Source organism: Xenopus tropicalis, chromosome 4, assembly GCF_000004195.4.
Source record: "Xenopus tropicalis strain Nigerian chromosome 4, UCB_Xtro_10.0, whole genome shotgun sequence".
In the NCBI taxonomy this organism is placed as follows: Eukaryota; Metazoa; Chordata; class Amphibia; order Anura; family Pipidae; genus Xenopus; species Xenopus tropicalis.
In genome coordinates, this window is record NC_030680.2 from 124,711,211 (window position 1) to 124,729,208 (window position 17,998).

At 40.2% G+C, this 17,998-nt stretch overlaps 1 long non-coding RNA gene across 1 annotated transcript; it reads right to left on the bottom strand.

Annotated features, from left to right (window-relative positions):
• Positions 1–9,734: 9,734 nt before the first annotated feature.
• LOC116410238 lies at positions 9,735–12,912 on the bottom strand. The gene is made up of 3 exons (XR_004222191.1): positions 12,878–12,912; positions 11,850–11,887; positions 9,735–11,098 (listed from the first exon to the last, which is right to left on the bottom strand). It is a non-coding gene; the product is annotated as an uncharacterized LOC116410238 (long non-coding RNA).
• Positions 12,913–17,998: the final 5,086 nt, after the last annotated feature.

Genomic DNA, 17,998 nt, shown 5'->3' on the forward strand with positions numbered 1-17,998 from the left:
TCTATCACAGATAGAGCTATTAGCCACCGACCGCACGGGTAGCCAGCATCTCCTGAAAGAAATTAAGATGGAATAAGATGGTGCAAACAAATAAGCTGTTTCCAGTCTCCCTGTGTCAAAACACGGCCCTTTTGCAACAGATGTGACAGCGTGAGACTGATAGCTGACACTACAAGCAGCTGCTTTGACTCTCCCAGTGGCAAAAAAGGGCACTTTACACATTGCATTCCAAGCTTATGGCAGGCAGGGACTGGTTTTACAGTGGGACACACAAAGCAAATGTTGACAAGTTGTGCAAGTGTAAGCGACACAAATACTTACCTAACAGCCACCCGTGAGGCATTTGTCCTGTCTCAAACGCTTGGTAAAGGCCAGACTGTCTAAGTATGTAGGCATCGTGCGAGGAGCCGGGGAATCCAGACACGATGCTCAAGATGTTCATTTTTGTATCACATACCACTTGGACATTTATCGAGTGGTAACCCTTGCGGTTCCTGTATACATGCTCCCTGTCTTGGGGGGGTTTAGTGCAACATGGGTGCAATCTATTGGGGATGCCACTTACCCGATAGAAATCCCTCTTCATGGTGCCCCACTCGTTCCGATTTTGGGGGAACGAGATAAAAGTCCTGGACACCGAGCGGATGGCGTCCAGGACCTGGCCAAGGCACAGTGAAAAGGTGGGCTGTGACACCCCCCCATAAACCCCCCCCCCACCCTCTGAAAACTGCCAGAGGCAAAAAAGTGCAGGGAGCAGAGCAGTTTTACTATCCCCGGGATAGCCCTGCTTCGGCGAGTCCGTGGTTCAAGGCCAGGCTCAAGCAGCTCGTATAAGGTGTAAATGGCTGCCTTATTGAGCCTGTACTTCCTCACCACTTCATCCTCGCCCAAGCCTTCCAAGGTGGCCCTGTGTCTAAAGCGGCGTGGCCGCATAATACGTGGCTGGGGTTGTTGTTGTGGCACCACCACCGCCGCCTCCAAATCCCACAAAAACCCAACAACATATGCCCCTTCATAGTCCATTTTTTCTAACTCAAAATGTGCTCTGCCAAACACCTGCCCCAATCAGGTGCTTAAATATGCACATATTGGCGTGCTAATTAGTGCATTAACACTTTAGGTACTTTTGTAAATCATTATTTGGAAAGCATTTAAAAATCGCGGACAAAAAATCGCCAAAATATACATAGTAATGTATTTTATGCGACTAAATATTCACCACTATAGTACTGTATATTATCACGAATATTTATTTACCGCTATTGTACTGTATATTAGTAGCGAAATTCCATACATGCCAAGACTTTAGTGAAATTGAGTAAAAAGACACATACTTGAATAAATAACACTGTAAGCCCATATTTTATTGTCAAAAATTAATTTACTGTACTTTTCTATAATTTTTCGCCTGCCTGTAGTAGGAGTTATTTTTGCGCATAGCCGAATGCGATATTTAGCGCGCCAAAGTTATAGTGAATCATGCGATCGTATTCTTTTCAGCACAGAAATTAATGCATGCGGTAAAACTAGCACGAGAAATACCGCATACGAAAATGGCGACGTATCGCATGCGGTAATGCTGTAGTGAATCGCGCGCTAATTGTCGCGTCTTTTTTACCGCAAAAAAAAGTGCAATCATTTGTATCGCACTTTAGTGAATCAGGCCCATATAGTAGTATTATATGAATCAGGTTGAGTGAGAAAAATTACCCCAATATGGATGGTTTCCTTGGTGTAAAGGGTAATGAAATTGATATTAAGGGTAATAGCACACAGGACGTGTGAAGAATCTTTATGAGCTGTTGGGGATCCCTATAAAACATTTAGGAGCAGACTAGGCAAAAGACTGACATAAATTTGTAGTGGCACCCAGACAAATAGACTAAGCACGAGTCTCCCAGAAAGTCAAGACAAATTTTCTCCACTTACCTGTAGAAATGATTCTTGATACCCGAGATGTATAATTTAGAACTCTAAAGCCTCTGGTGCTGATGCGCCTTAGACTGTTTAAAAAAAACAATAATTATTTCGGAAGATAGATAAGAAGGACATAGTTTAGGAGTTGCCTCTTTGAGAAATTACTCAGATTAATATTGTGCAGTATGTTAAGGGGGCATTAATTAACATTTGGGTTTTCGTGGTTTTATAGTTTTTTGAAATCACAACTAAACAAATAAATCGAGAAAAAAAAGTTTTTTTCCGCAACAAAATCGTATTTTGGCACGAAAAAGTTAAGTGTTAGAAAATGTTCCCTTTAGAAGGCATTTCTGTAAAATTCTTATTTTCATACATCTCTTTTTTTAGCTGCAAAGGAACAGATTATATTCATGTAGACATAATAGTTGAACAGCTTTGCAGATGCAGATTCGCTCATTACTGCTGTTGTGTTTAGTGTCTGTAAGAAGTCAGTGTATAAGGAAGAGGCAGACTTACAGTTCTCTGCTGGGAGCGTGGCCTGAGGATATGAGAAACATGAAGTTAGTTATAACTCAGTTATAACATATAAAATGGCTTATCCTAACCCTCTTTGGCTGCTTGGGCTAAATATCAGGATTGAACAATTGCAGAATATGAACTGCCATTCCAACATGCTTTCTCTTGTTCATTTCCATCAAGTTTAAACTCCTCATATGCTGCCAGACATTGTTGAGAGAAAAATGAAAGAATCCAGTAGCTTTTGTGAACAAAACTCATATTAGAGCTTTAGCCCCAGCATGTGTGGTTTTGGGGTACTTTATAGGTGAGAAATGTGTACTTTCTGTGGTGGTTTTCCTGTAATGCAATGGATTATGGGTATGTTATTTACATTATGTTTCATATCAGGGAAACCACAGACATAGCATCTCACTTAATAGATATATAGTAGTATTATATGAATTAGGTTGAGTGAGAAAAATTACCCCAATATGGTTTCCTTGGTGTGAAGGGTAATGAAATTTATATTAAGGGTTATAGCACACAGGACGTGTGAAGAATTTTCGCTACCACAGGGGCGACAAAGCGTTCCTTGTTTCCCACTTGTTTCCTTCCCACTGGCTAACATAGAAATCCTTGGTGGAGAAACATACACAATGCAAAGTTGCTAGTCATTCCCTTTTGAGGAAACTTTGGGCTACTTTGGAAAGCCGAAGTGCAGTGTATGCTTCCCCACCAGCAGCAAACATATCTTATACCTAATTAGACACAATCGGGGGAAGGAGGTCAGTGGGGGAGCGCCAGCAGGGATTGGTTCGAGGCAGGACCCACAAGTTTTTTCCCTGTTTTCCCACTGGCCCAGTCCATCTACTTGCATGTTAGCCGCTGTGAAGGAAACAAGGGACAGTTGCAGGCCTGGATTTGTGGCGAGGCCACAAAGGCCCGGGCCTAGGGAGGCAGAAATTTAGGGGCGGCATGCCGCCCAGCCGCACCAAAATAATTTACCCCCATGCGGAGTAATGGGGAGAGGACGCGCAGAAACTTTAGCGCGCCCTCTCCCCACAGCTCCGAAAAGCGAATGAACTAAGTGGCACGCATGCGCGACTGGGGCAGGGATTGCGTGCGGTGCGCATGCGCGAAGCTGGGTGCCGAGGTGGGCGGCAAAAGGGGGCGGCCTCGGGGCACCCAAATGAGAAATCCGGCCCTGGACAGTTGCCTGTGGTAGCAAAGATTTACAACAAAATGTCCAGTCTGCCATTACTAAAAGTGAAAAGTGACTGGAACTTCACAGTCAGTCACTGGCTGCACCACCTTTAGCTGCAATAACTGCAGTGTTTCTGGTCGCTCTAGACCAGGGCATTATTATATCACTGTAGAAGAAATGCATCTTACTCCCCTATGAAGAACATATGAACAGTATTCAGGTCTTGCATTAACATCTCAGTTTGATTTAGATACTAGGCTTCACTAGGCCATTGTGTATTTGGAGTAATTCTGCTAATGCCTTGCTTGTGTATTTGGGGCAGCTTCAATTTATGAGCTTTTGGCCTGACATTCTCCTTTAGAATTCTCTGATACTAATAGAACTTCCTTAATAATATCAATCGCCCACTCAAGTCCTGTGGTAGAAACACACGGTTTGAAACAGTTCCCTAAGCCTTCCCCCCTGTTCTCCTGCTGATCTGGCTACTGTGAGACTGCCCTCAGCCTGCCTGCATTCCCCATATCCCACAATTCCCTGCACATGTGATGTCAAAAAGGAAAGGAACATCACAGTGCAATGCATTGTGGGCTATGTAGTTCCTGCATGCTGTCTGTAAGCTGCGGAAAAGTTGTTACAATTTGTAGCATCAGTGTTTTTGTTCCCTCCTCCCCTGCAGAAAGAGAACTGTTTTAAAGCTTGATTTCAGCATATAAAAATGTTATTTATTCATACTATTTGAAGGAACAGATTACAGTGATAGATATATTAGGGGTTTCTGTGTTGTGATTATAAATTCCTCACAAATACTGCTGTATCTTTCAATCTACAGACTAAAGGACTAATAGGAGACAAACACCCTTCCTCTATTCACCTTCACTATCAGTAATAAAGAATGGTTTCCTCTTTCTCACCTCGCCTGATGCACAGCAGGTACATTACCACAGACACGAATGTAATGAGCAGCACAATCAAAAGCCTCAGGGAAACCCAAATAACTTTATCTTCAAGGTTCTCTGTGACGTACTCTGAAAAGGGGGCCACAGTGAGAGAAACACATAGACATAGTTAAGGAGATATATAACTAAATGTTTTCTTATTATTTAAAAATCCAAATATAAAAAACTTTGAAATAAAAAATAATAAAATATAAAGGTGATACCTTTAATGGCTATCTCAGATAACCTTAGCAAGCTTTCAGTACATTTTAGTTCCTTTATTTTTTTTTGCGGTAATCAGTTTGAAAAAGGAACTGAAATGTTCTGAAAGCTTGCTAAGGTTATCTTAGTCAATAAACGTATCACCTTTATATTTTTATTTTGTTATTTTTTATTTCAAAAGGGTTACCCTGTAAAAAACTTAATAATATCATGAAAGAAAACATTGGATTCTTCAGATACCGCAAACTCATATTTTAGTCATCATTTTAGTTTACAAGCTCAAAAAAATGTAAAAAACTTGAATAAAATACATTTAAATTTTACATTTTGGCAAGGACAGCTAGCATTGTCTTCTACATGACCTTGCAAGCTTTTAGATGCCAAAGTTTGAGTTTTGTTGAGCTTTTTGCTCATAATAAAAGCAAGATATAGCAACAGTAATTTATATAAAAGCATGTGTAGAGATAACATTAATATTTATTTTTATCTTATTTTGCTAGTAAAAGTGAGGTAAATAGTTAATTATTTCCCCTCTTGTTTTGCTTAGGTCTAAAGACGTTGAAGCTGATGCCATTGTCTATGGCTGGCTGGCCAAAACTGGCCATATCAATTCCAACAGCCTTCCTACCGTGTCATGATCCCATTACTGGAAGTCAGCAGGAGGCATGAACTAGTTCTTTGTAATGGGTCTTTAGGTGGAATTCCACAGGTTTAATATTAGTAGGAACAGCAAAATATTAAGTTGAGTGTAATTTTAATGTACAGGGAGTTATATTATGATGACCTAGACCTAAAAGAATTAGAGTGATATGGCAAGATAGAGTTTTCTACTTTTAATATCAGCAGAAAAAGCAAAAGACAAGGGGTCACTTATGGGGTCACTATACCCTGGATGCAATTGCTACATCACTAAAGAGGTATTATATAAGCAAAACTGTTCTTCTCTTTTCTGCCCCTCATCGCTTTGATGAAATACAATTTCTGTCATTCTTTGTAATCTTCCTGTTCTCAGCTCATATATTATACATACGATACTTGGTCCTACATATGACCCAGCAAATGGGCAGAAATCTTACCTTGCACATGAAGGAAAGTCCAATTCCCATGTCCTTTTGTCGACTGATTCAGCATGAATTCAACTTCGCAGATGTACATCCCACTTTCCTCCGGCTGCACATCACGCAGCTGAATATTGGCCAGACCATGGGAGAGGAAATCCGTTTGAGTGACTTTAGAGACTCTGTCCTTGAAATAACCGTTATCATTTGAGACCTCTGGCCCCCCCAGCACATGTTTGTACCACCTGTACCAGCCAAATGGTGATTTCTCAGTGGTGCTGAGTGTGTAGTTACACTGTAAGGTGACTGTGCTGCCCTTTGTTGCATTCACTACTGGGTCCTGGGACACGTGGATGCTCTGTGATAAAGACCCTAAAACAGAAGAACCAAAAAAAATATGAATTTACATTTAGGTCTCTGAACTCCAGGGATCAGTATGTGCCCCATGAATACAGTGATGCCTGCAATTGGCAGCACTGTATTCATTAAGGGGAAGGCAGGGGAGATAATTTGACAGGAGCAGGCCACAACAGAGCCTTATACTTACCTCCGGTCCTATGGCAGGCAGTAAAGACAGGGCTGCCTTGAGCCTGGTGGCCCTGTGCTCTGCACTTAGCTCTGAATTTATGATTCGGCACTAGGTGCTGAGTGCAGCTGGATACCAAATACAAGTACCCTTTGAAATTGCACTAAGGAGTGTGCTTTTGCACCTTTATTGCTCTTGGACTTAAATCATAATACAGTGAACCTTATATTGTATTTTATTACTGGGCTTATGATTCTCTAGTAAAAATTCCCAATAGTAGGTACTCCATTAAAGTATGAAATACCTTCCCATTATTGGAGAAGTAACACTGTATAATTAAGTCAATACTTTATGCGAAACTAATAAAGCACTGCAAGTAAAAAGACTGCCACTTACAGAGGTAGCACTTTTCTTGGCCATCACAGTAATCGCTGACGGACAGGGGTAGAAGCACATTGCTATTGCACTAATTCACTTTTCTCATTACAATTCAGAATGCAGTGACTGCTAAATGTGCTTAACAAAGTGCCCAAAAAAAAGTGCCCAACTGTCACAGTGATAGCCATTCATGTACGTAAATGTAAATGTCACATATATTGACTTGAAGTGGTCGTTATAAATTTATGTATATATTTATTCAATTTCCAATATCTCAGTGTCGCCCCATCCCCATCTCTCACCTTGCAGGGCTCCCAGTAGAAGCAGCAGCAGCAGCCTTGTGAGTCTCATAGCTCTTCCGTGAGTGGCTGAGACAGTCATGGCCGAGAGGATGGTTGTTATAGCTAACCTCAACTTCCTTTTGGAAATTTTCATACTACTTTATTAGCTTAGTATTAGAGAGGAACAGAGACTACATAAAATACTTTGTGCCTTATGTGGAGAAGTGCTTTCCAGACTATAGGCAACAACTCTTGCAACAGGCAGGTTCTCCGGTGTAGTGAAACAAAGATACTTACCAAAAGTAGTTTGTTAAGATACATGGCTAGGAATGAGCACCACTGGTCAGTGAGGCTCCTGGGCAACTCAGTGGTTGCTTTCATCCACTACATTAAAGGGCTGGCTGGTAGCAAAGTCTGCCATAAGCTGTTTCATCAGGGTGGTACATCAGAACTAACAATGACTTCAGCAAGTTCAAATTTTCTGCTTTCCTTTTATGCAATAGTCAGTGTTACTGTATTGATTTCCCAGGGCTCATTGACTATTAACATACTGTATATACTTTATCAGGCATTCCACTGAGTAACAAAATGGCTATAACTCCCATTCCCTTTTATTTCTCTTGCCCCCTCTTTTCCACTCCTTCCTTTTCCTTCTCCTCATATCCAGGGCCGCCATCAGAAATCACGGGGCCCCTCACAACAAAATTTTCTGGGCCCCCCTCCTCCCACACCTTGCCTCCCATCAGTACAAAGGTCACACAGACATTGGTAGCCAGGGCCCCCTGACTGTGGGGTCTGCTGTACCTTAGTCCCCCCTCCCCACCCCTCTCCTACCCTAAATATAGTGGCGCGGTCGGGGCCTGGAAGTGCTACATGGTCAGGGCCAGGAGAGGGGGGGTTGCTGCTGGTCTCCGCACTCCTTTTTTGAAGTTCAGAGACCTGCCACTTCCCCCTTGAATAGAGTGCTACCTGCATTACACTGCGCTCTATCCAAGAGGGGCAGGTGGGGGAGGCACATCAGTTAGGGAGTGTTAGGAGGAACAGCCCACAATGTGTCAAAGGGCTCGTTGTACTCTGTCTGTGCTCTGCTCCTCAAGCTGAATTTTTATCCAGAGTGATTCATACACTCCTGTAACTTCTTGTCTTGTAATATTAACTTTCTACCACCAATCTGATAGACCCTAATATATGCAACCAGCGGTAGTCCTCAATTGCAAGTATGCAGCCCAGATTATTACAAGAGCTAGCACTCACACTAGCTGGTCCTATTTATCATATGAATTTCTTTCTTCTACTGAAACCTCCTGCCTCAGCCTCTCTGGAACCATCCACTTATCCAGCAAGTACACTCGGAAAAAAACCAAAAATGGGAATATACTTTGAAAAATATACATTTAATGAACACCAAACAATAAACAGCAAGAATTTTGTAAGCAAATAAAGGAGAAGAAAGGACTGCTCTAAATCCTGTATGAGTATATGTGCTATTGAGTGTGTTTCAGTCTGGGCTTCCCCCCCAGCTGGCTATGGCACGTTGCACTGAACCCAACACCTCAACATGAATTTCATACTTCACAGAACTTTCCCAAGAGGATATGAAACTCTCTGCCTTATTTTATAAATATATACAATATTCTATATTCAATGCTCACTACTTGCCTTACTGACAGTAGAGTTTTGTTCATACATGAGCAGCCGCACTCTTGTTACAGCTTAAATGGGTAGTTATTTACATTAACTTTGTCATCGCTATGTAATAAAATGCCCTATCCTTATTGACTATTCAATTGGTCTTTATTATTTATTTCTTATAATTTTTTTAAATTATTTGCCTTTTTCTTCTGACTCTTTCCAGCTTTTAAATGGGGTTCACTGACCCCAGTAGCCTATAATGGGCTTCACAAACCTTGCTAGCCTAAAACATATTGCTTTATGAGGCTTCAAATGTATTGTTACATTTTATCCCTTATCTTTCTATTCAGTCTTTCCTCTGTTCATATTCAGGTGTCTCATTCATACCCCTCCTTGGTTGCTAGGGTAAATTGAACCCTAGCAACCAGACAGATACTGAAATTTCAAACTGCAGAGCTGCTGAACAAAAAGCTAAATATTAAAAAAAACCCACAAAAAATATAAAATAAAGACCAACCAAATATATCACCGCTTACTATATATCTTACTAAAAGTTAATTCAAAGATGACCTACCCCTTTAATGGTGTGGAATGCGTGGTATGAATTCATACTCACACTGATGGGAACCTATACCTGCTACCCACTTTTACCATAGTGGTGGATAAACAACTGAGCACCTACCATGGTGGCTAGCCCTGGATTGGATTATGTGCTGGTGATAACACAAAACAGTGAATATTTTTTTATTGCATATAAGGTTTTATATCATATAGAAATATCATATTTTAGATTATTTAATTTTTCAGTCACCTGATTTTTTAACACCAAGTCCACCTTTTAAAGGAGAAGGAAAGTCATTTTGTCATTTTAATGCCAATAGATTTGCCACATTAGTGCCACCTAGAACACTATATTTATTCTGCAGAAAGCATTACCATACCAGCTTTAGAAGCTTTCTCCATTTGCAGCTGCCATTTTAAGTAGCTTCCTGCTTGCAGTCTAGCCATTATAGCTGAGATCATACATTCCTAAAGGAGGGGGGAGGGAGTTCTTATCATTCTGGTGGGAGTGGGAGAGGGGAGAGAGGAGAGAACTGCGCAGACTCTGGCCAAGGGAAGTAAGGCTGTTTCTGAGAGAGGAAGTCAGACACCAGAACATCATGTTCATGTACAAAAACAGAGACAAGAAATCCTGTGTTTCTTTTGATAGGACTCTGTGAGTGATTATTGCTGTATTTACATAGACCTTTCTGATAAAGCTTGTAAGGATATGGAAAATGTTGGTGCAGGAGGAGGAATTTGTATGCTTAATTTGAGTTCTGGTAAATTTGTTGTGTTATAAAAGTGTTATTGCTTTGTTTGTAGTGTAGTAACTTGGGTATAATTAAAATAGCTAAGTGTAATTTAGACTACTGGCCACCAGAGAGCAGTGCAGGTAGGAAGGTATAAAAGGAGCAGCCACATCCAGGTTCATGGTCTTTGACAGGAGAGTGTGGTCGAGTTAACATCTATCGACAGGAGGTGAGTTAAGACGTGGGCAGTAGTAAGGAATAGCTAGCATAGGTTAGAGGGGTGTAAGAGTGAGCATTACATGTACGAGGCAGTCAGGGTAGATAGAAATACAGCCTCCGCCCCAACCAGAAGAAAGCAGAACCAGGTTCCAACGGGTTGCCTGTAAGTCAGGGAATACAGTGCCAGTATAGGAACAGTTAGGAAGAATGTAAAAGGTTTCTGGCCAGAATCCGTAGATAAGAAGTCCTATTCGGGAAGAGTGGAGGGGTATCACTGCAGAGTACCGGACCCCTACCTAAGCTGTGCAACTGGCCTGGGAAGGAGAAAGAATTGTATGTACCATTTAAAGTGCTCAATTGCCTGCCTGTCTGAATGCAACAGTGACTATCGGTTGTGAATAAAAAGTTATTTGCATGAGAAAGAGTCTACCTGTTCTTTTCTAACCAGAGTTGGACTACCGAGTAAAAGTAAGGGCATTGTCCCTTTAAGGAATTATTACCCACCTCCTACCTACAAGCTTACTTAGTTTTTACCTTTCCTTCTCCTTTAATATGAACCTGACATGCAGGGAAATTCACCTTTAGATATTCGTTACTGATTCTTAAACTGGGAGACTGCCCCGTAGCGGTTGTCTAATGCATTGGTTGGGGTAACATTCTGACGGCTAGAGATGGTAAAAGTTGGGGTGAATGATCACTTATCTATGGAACAACAATAGGGCAACATTTACAGCCACATCTTCATTTGTGTACAATATCTGTACATATCCCACTGAAAAGAATATCAGGGTGAGAAACTGGGCACTAGGGTATCTCACTGTACACATACACATGCTGGCAGGACTGGCGAAGAGGTCTGTTTCTTATGATTTCAGGTTCATTATAGGCGTAGTGAGCATTTTCTATGGTGACCCCATGTTCCTCATTGGTCTGTATCTGCTGGTATAAAAGAACATGATATGGAATCTGTTTCATTCGGAGGCACATTGTACAATAGGTCACTAGTGATGAGCGAATCTGTCTCATCTCACTTTGCTGAAAAATTCGCGAAACTGCAAAAAAAATCTTGAAATAGCAAAAAAAATTGCAAAGCGCAGTTACCGTGCAACTTTTTTGACTCTTTCAACTCAGTAAATGTAAAAAGAATTGCAAATTTTTTTTCCATTTTGGATCAGTAGCCCAAATCATGGAGCTTGTACTCCTGGGGTGGCCTAGCATGTAGGACAGTAAGGTAATGGGGCTTAATTATCATCATGTGTAAAATAATTTTTTCCGGAAAAACAATGTAAAATGTGATGTAAAACGCATGGCAAATTTCTAAAGCTAGGTATTTTCTTTTCTTCCATCCGATTGCAGTATTTTATGTGGTTATTGTATGCCGTTATATTTATGGTGTAAGCTGTTCAAGCCGATGTAGTCCCCAATCCGATGGAAACATCAAACCTGCCTGATCAAGATCTGCCCAATGTTAGGCCAGATGTTGGTCGGGAAGGACAGTCGGGGGTGCCTATACACGGGTAGATAAGCTGCTGAATCAGTTTGAAGGACCAATATCGGCAGCTGAAATCGGCCCGTGTTTGGCCACCTTAAGACTTGGAGCCTTCCACATATCTTATTGATATGTTATTACAGGTATAAGCTCCTCATTACTACAGGTATACACACAAGAACATAAAGAAAACGTCACCTGTCGTTCTGCAGGAGTATTCACATGGATTCTGGAGGCTAAAAGGTTAAATACACATTAGTAAATATTATATTCATAGCTTTTCATTTCATATCAGCTAGCTTTGCAAATATGTGTATATGTAATGTACAGTGCATTGTCTACTGTTCTTCACTGAACAAACAGCTTAGAGCCAGTAACAACAGAAAACTTACAAATATCTATTTATACTACCTTTTCTTTCTTTTTGTAAAACATTTTGGCTAAAGGAATCATTTTGACCCATTAATACATATAACAGCACCTGTGTTTTGACTTGTCTGTCAATAGAACATTATCTTAAAACTTTAAAAGGGTTCGTCTAAGTATTATCTAAGTCAGTGTGAGATGAGTATTAATGTTGGGTTAGGGCTGCCACCTGCCCAGTTTTATAAGTAGCTATCTGGGACAAAACAATCAGCCCGGTTTCCAACATTCTGAAAACTGGGCAGAAATCCTCAGAATTGCGTCCAGTGGACACAATAGCCCCGCCACTGACGTCATCACATGGCCACGGCACCGACGTCATCACACACGCCTCTCACCTGCCAAGGTGACAACCCTATCTTCAATAGAAGTGCTTTAGATATCTACAGTATACCTTAAATCTGCAAAAAAATTTCAATCATTAAATAAACCCAATAGGATTGATTTGCCACCAATATGGATTTGTGCAGCTTAGTTACCATCAAGTACAAGGTAGTGTTTTATTATTGCAGAGAAAAAAGGAAAAAAAAAAAAAATCTGAATTATTTGATTAAAATAGAATTTATGGGAAACAGACTTTCTGTAATTTGGAGCTTTTTGGATAATAGATTTCCAAATAATTGATCCTATACCTGTATAGCTATTAGGAGCTCATTACCAAAACCTACCTAGCATGAAGAGAACCTACAAACAGCTTGTAGATAGTGCATGCCTGGAATCAAGCCTAGGACCTTAGTGCTAAGCTAACCATTGTACCACCATTCTGTCCACATGAACCGCTGTATGACTGTGCCTGCCATTACCTTGAGCTGTAAAGTCTGTGTATGGGCAAGGTTCCCTGCAAAGCAACAGAAACATACATGAAATATCACAAACTATAAAATTGGTTAAGAAATATTAACATAACAAAATATTGTTATGTAACTTACTCTTCCCTGGGGAAAGCAGAGACTGTAAGAGAAGACAAACATAGCTGTTAATTTCTAGCAGTAAAGGTGTATAGAACTGCGATAGTTACTACAAATCATAGGGGCACTTATGTATCAGCATAACGGGTCATTTTCTATTCCTCTGGGACACAAGTGCTCATCGAAGAAGCACTTGCCCCCAGGGATAGCTGGGCTCTTAATCTGGCACATGGAGCAGAGCACGGCATCAGAAGGTGCATGTGAGACATGACTTACCAGGTGCTGCCCTCTGCCAGCCCTTCTTGTATAGAGTGTTGCCTAATGCAAAAGAGGGGGGTGGGGGGGGAGCCCAGAGGGCAGGGGGTCTGACCACTGTGGGGTCTGCTGTATTGTTGCCCATTCCCAGACCATTCCATCTTTTTAAATTTTCCTCTCGCCATAAGTGAGAAGTGAACAGTGAGCAGTGTCAGCCGGGACCCCCAGAAAAAATGTTTTATGGGTGGGCCTAGTTGTTTTTAGTTATGTCACTGCTAATACATAAACAACAATTTGCAAAGCAGAATTAACTGTTAGCTTATGGGACTCAGGACATACGATGTATCTGTATCTTTATGAAGGGCTAATTATATCTGAAATTAATTTGCTAAACTCTAACATTATAGCACGAATTGCATTTCACTAAATGAAAATGTTTGTGATTTAATATTTTAAGATGATAAACTAATCAACATCATGTACAGGTGATAACGGAATCCAACGCAATCTGTGTCAGTATTACTAAAGTGCAGCATAAAAATCTAGCTAGTGAAATGTCCCCCAAAGGCACCCCCACCTGTGCAGTACTTACCCGAGTGACACTCAGATACAGCAAAAGGATCCTCTGTAGTTGTGTCCAACACACTGGTTTGGGGGTGGTGCGATCCTTCCATAGGCTGGGCTACTAATTCCATTTGTAATTAGCCTGTGGAAGGGATAACACTACCCCCAACCTAGCGTGATACAGGAGACCAGCTCTGCTCTCTGTCCCCTTCATGATGAGCAGGTACAGCTGGGCTATGGGGGCCTGTGGGGGGCTTTTACCTAAACCAGCTTTTCGTGCATATTATTTTCATAGGAACGTGTCAGTATTCCTTTAAGCAATTCAATTCTGGTCTTACCATATTTAGTGTTTTTTATATAAACTGCCACACAGATAAGGAAAACCAGGATCACTGCTCCAATAATGTAATAGAGATAGTCATTGGATCCTGAAGAATTTGCTGTTAGAGAGAAAATATTAACAAGGGAAACATAAAAGTAAAATGTTAATAACCCAGCCTTATCCTGCATACATAAATACTGTAAAGATGCGCTTCATTAACTGTTTGTTTTTAGCATGAATGAGTGTGACCAACGCAGCATCAGCATTATATATAGTTACATGAAGGAATCAGGCCTGCATATTTGTTTGTACACCCTTTTATTAGTAACTTAACTAAGGGGCAAGTATTAGGGGGAAATACTTTAAAATGAGCATTTTTGCTTCTATTTAAGAAAACTGCAGCAAAAATGACTGCAATGGCCTTGCTGTGACCTTTTAAGATGGCAATTGTAAAAAATTAAAAATAAAAAAACTTGCCTGCTAAAATCTGCTGAGAAGTGAATGGGAAGTGTATTTTCAGCATTTAAGCAAGTTTTTTAAATTTGCTATCAACCTTTTTTTACAGCCCTAAGATCTAAGTAAGGAGCCATCCCCAATAAGCACTTTCCTTACAGCTATGGAACTTGTACAGTCACCTGAGAGGCAGAAAATACAACTGAAAGTGCTCATTCTGTATATTAAATTGTAGGGCACCCATAGCAATCACCTCCAGTACATACAAAATGCCCTGTATATTTCAGCTTATTTTGCACTTTGCACTTTTAATGCAGTATGGGGGCCCATAATGGATTTAATTAATGTAATCAGCAGGGTGACATTTTTATATGAATATATATATCAAATGACCTCTTTTTGAGGAGGCTAAGTCTCCCTATATCTATATTATTCTCTGCCCATGTTAATCAATAAGAATTTCACCTGTAACATCAGCTGTCACATTAAGGAAGGTCCCATTCCCATGTCCTTGTAGAGTCCGACTGAGCTCCAGTGTAACTTCACAGATGTACATTCCAGTGTCTGAGATTTGCACTCTGTGCAGCTGGATGCTGGCTGATCTGTTATTGATAAATTCACTCGGACAGTCACTCTGACATGCACTGGAGACTCTGCCTGTGTAATTGCGACTATTATTAGAGACCTCCGGCCCCCCCAGCACATGTCTGTACCACCTGTACCAGCCGAGGGACCCATTCTCAGTGCTGCTGAGTGTATAGTGACACTGTAAGGTGACTGTGCTGCCCTCTGTGGCGCTCACTGCAGGGATCTGGGACACCCGGATATTCTGTAAGAGACACCCTGAAGAAGAGGCAGATGTATTTTGGGGTAAGAAATGTAATGTAAATAAGTGAGAGTATTAAAAACAAAACAATATTTTGCAGACAGATTCTATTTCAAAATGCCTTGGGGGCATTTCTTGTTAACAGAAAAACTAATTGTAATTCCATTGTGTGAACAATTTGTTCTATTTAAACATTAAATATAGATTTTGTGAGCCCGGAAACTATTTAGATGCCAAATGTGTCAGTAAAAGAACAATTGTAAATTTTATATTTATTACCCTAATAAAACTTCTTACTGAAAAAGTCAATATTCTTGTGCCAAAACAGTACACCATCTTTAAACAGACCTTAAAAGTGCACTATGCACTATTAAAAATTGAATATGTTTGCAATGTCTAATGAAAAACAGTACATTATAAAATGCATATTTTGTCCTTATTTATGCATTTTTTTCCCATTTACCTGCTTGGTAAAGAAAGTCTATTACAGGAGACATTGGCTCCAGTAGGTTAAAAAATAGAGAGCAAAACATAACATGGTTACATGTTTTTTCCCTGTAAAAGGTGTAAGTATAGTAACAAAAAATATTTGGGAACAAACCAAAGGATAGGGAATTTAAAGGGGAAGTTCATCTTTAATTTAACATTTAGTTATGTTACAGAAATGTCCAACATTTTTGATAAAAAGGAAGACCAACTGCACATTGCCTCAGAATTCAATAGGCAGCATGATAATTATTTTAAAGGTTACAGTTATGGGACCCTTTATCCAAATTGCTGAAGATCTGGGGGGTCTTTTACAAAAAGATAATAAACATTAAATAAATCCAATAGGATTGTTTTGCCTCTAATAGCGATTCATTATATCTTAGTTGGGATCAAGTACAAGGTACTGTTTTATTATTACAGAGAAAAGGGGAATCATTTTTTATTTGTATAATTTTATGGTTTTTATTTTTGTATGATTACTGAATTTAGTGACAGAATAACTTAGAAATAAAAGGTAAAGTGACGTCTTTTTTTATTCAAACTGAAACCTGCCCAACTGCTGGTTGATCAAGAGGATGGTAAAAAAACCCCCCACATCTGAAGCCTCTCTAATTTCCTTGGGGGGAGGCTCTTTCTTGACTCCAAGAGGGCAGTCACACCAGTCCCTGAATTAACTTGTACTAAGGGTTATTATCAATAATTCTCTCCCCAGCTACTACTTAAAGCTATCTATTGTATCTGCTAGTACGACTGATTCGGGGAGAGAATTCCAAAACTTCACAGCTATCACTGTAAAAAAATCACACACACACATTTTGAATATGAAGAAGATGCTTCATGGCCCTCCCAGTCTCACCTCTAAGCTGTCCCCACAATATATAGAACACAATAATACATCTTTGACATGTATGTTACTGCTCTGTAATAAGTATATAATATATTGGCTTGCAAATTATAATGAGCAGCGGATTATCCACCTATTTTACAAGTATTTAGAAGTTTGCACATATCATGACCTGGATGAATAAGAATCTTCATAGACACTAAGCCCAATAAATGCTCACATATACCCAAGCATCCATCATAAAACTGAGCTGCATTAAAAGACTGATGGCTACTGACAACGTAACCCCAGTAGGTCTGGCACTCACCCTTCCCTCCCCACCCACAGCAGCCCCCCTGTTTCCCCAAGAGCAGGGTTAAAAGGATTAAAAATGTAACCCCTGCAAATACTTCTAAATATGAAAACCTGACACCCAATTTCTAGCTTGGGAACCAGGATTCTCCTAGGACAGGCAGATACTTGGCGGGAATGTGTTTCATTTTTTGTATCCTTGTGCAACTGGACTTTCTGAGTATTTTTGAAAACGATTCAGCAATCGCCCGAGCAGCTTTTTCGGTTCAAATAAGTGGTAGGTAATAACCCTGCATTTAAACTCTTAAGGGTAATACTGTACATTCACCAATATCCAATCACAATGGTTCCATTAAACTTTTAGGTAGGTGTTAGCTGATCTTGAGTCTATTGAATTCATTGCTGTACTATAAAGGATCAAAGGTCCTGGCTGCAGAAAAAAGAGATATCGTGGAACACTGGACTAGGAAACTACAATGACAGGTAAATACATCACTTCTCTTGGTTTTTAGACCCATAATCTTGCTGTTCCAATAATACTCACCTATAGATACTGCAAACAGACAAGGTCTTATAGCAACAACCCACCCCTGTCAGGCTGCCATGGGAATATTAGGTCACTGTACAATATATTTATCATGGGTGGCACAGAAGCTGGCAAGTCCAACACTGTATAACCTAAGTGAATGTTTGTTTTTTTCTAAAAAAAAACCCTGCAAAATAATGAGAAAATAGCAGCAAATAAAGTAACCACTCACCTTGCAGGGCACACAGTAGAAGCAGCAGTCCTGTGCCTCTCATTTTGTCATCAAAGTGCTCAAAGGAGCTTGAGGTTTGTCAGTTCTCTCATTCTACAAATTTTCCACTTCCTCAAGAAGCAGTTAGTGGTCAGGCCCTAGCCAGTTTGAGAAGAGGAACAAAAAATAGAGATCACATGTAAAATGGGAAAGTATTCTTTGTTAATTACTACTC